This window comes from Mus caroli, chromosome 2 (genome assembly GCF_900094665.2).
Source record: "Mus caroli chromosome 2, CAROLI_EIJ_v1.1, whole genome shotgun sequence".
In the NCBI taxonomy this organism is placed as follows: domain Eukaryota; kingdom Metazoa; phylum Chordata; class Mammalia; order Rodentia; family Muridae; genus Mus; species Mus caroli.
Window position 1 is genome coordinate 125,095,194 of NC_034571.1, and position 1,291 is coordinate 125,096,484.

A 1,291-nucleotide genomic window follows, 5' to 3' on the forward strand; every position below is an offset into this window, starting at 1 on the left:
CTTCAGGACTGCAGCCAGATGTCTGGGCATAGAAATCAGCATCTGAACACACAGTACACAAAGCCATCTCCCAAAACTGGAGAGATCGCTCAATGGTTAAGAGCACTTGCTGCTCTTCTGTAGGACGAGAGTTCCCAGCACCCGCCTGGCAGCACACAGCTGCCTTGTGATTCCATTGCCAGGCCCTCTTCTGGCCTCTGCAGGCACTGTGCTTAGCATGCTGGTGCAACACTCACATGCTAAAATAAAAATTAGTTAAAATATTTTTAAAAATTAGTAAAAGATCCACAGGTGCTACACCATTGGGCAACCAAAGTTTTCCTTCTCCTGAACCCCACAAGAGGAAGCACCGAATGACAACCTGTGTAGTGCTCTCAGGCACATGGCCCACTGCTCTCTCGCAGTATGTTTTATCCTGTGTGTACTATCACTTGGCTTTGAATAGTTTCCTGTCTATACTGCAAATATATGTGTACTTATTTCAATGCTTTAGATACAAAGCCAAGAACCTCAAAGTTCAAGAACCTGCTTGAACCCTCCAGCCCAAACTGGAATCCTTACTCCACTTACAAGGTCTGATTTTGTTTCCTCCTGTTCCCTTCTTGCTCAGAGGAGACCCCACTGGTCTCCAGTGAGCCCTCCTTCATGTGTTGTTGTACGAGCTGTTCACTTGCACTCGCTGTGCTCTTGAATGCTCTGTTTGCTTGCATGCTCTGTTCTTCTCTTGCATGCTCTGTTCTCTTGCACACCTGTTCACTTACATGCTCTGTTCTCTTGCACGTGTGCCCTTTAGCGTGTGCCAACCTGCCTGCCTCTTCTCCCCTGAGCTCCTCTTTCTCAGCAGGCTGCCCGTTTAGCGCTGCACGCACTGCAGCCCTTTCTCTCTTTCCAGATTTTTTCCCGTAGCATCTGTAACTCACATACCACACATTTGACGTCGTGTTTGGTTTGTTGTCTGTGTCTCTAGAAGGAAAGGGGGGGGGGGGAATCTGCTTCCTAGGTGCGTAGGCAAGTATGTATCCTGCAAATATGCTAGTGAGTACCTGTGACAAGTGGGGAGCCTAGAAATGCTCCTTCATGACCTGATCAGCAACCATGCCAGCAGGCCACTGAGATTACTTCCCTCAGTGGATACCCAGGTATACGGAGGGTCGGCTGCTCTGGTTTGCATCTTGGCCTCCCTTCTCTTTTTGCTGTGTGCACACAGACTCCTTCAAACCCTCTGGCCCAAAGTTTCCAATAAAATAATGGATTTGAACTAAATGACTGAAGTTTCTTTTTTTTTTTTTAA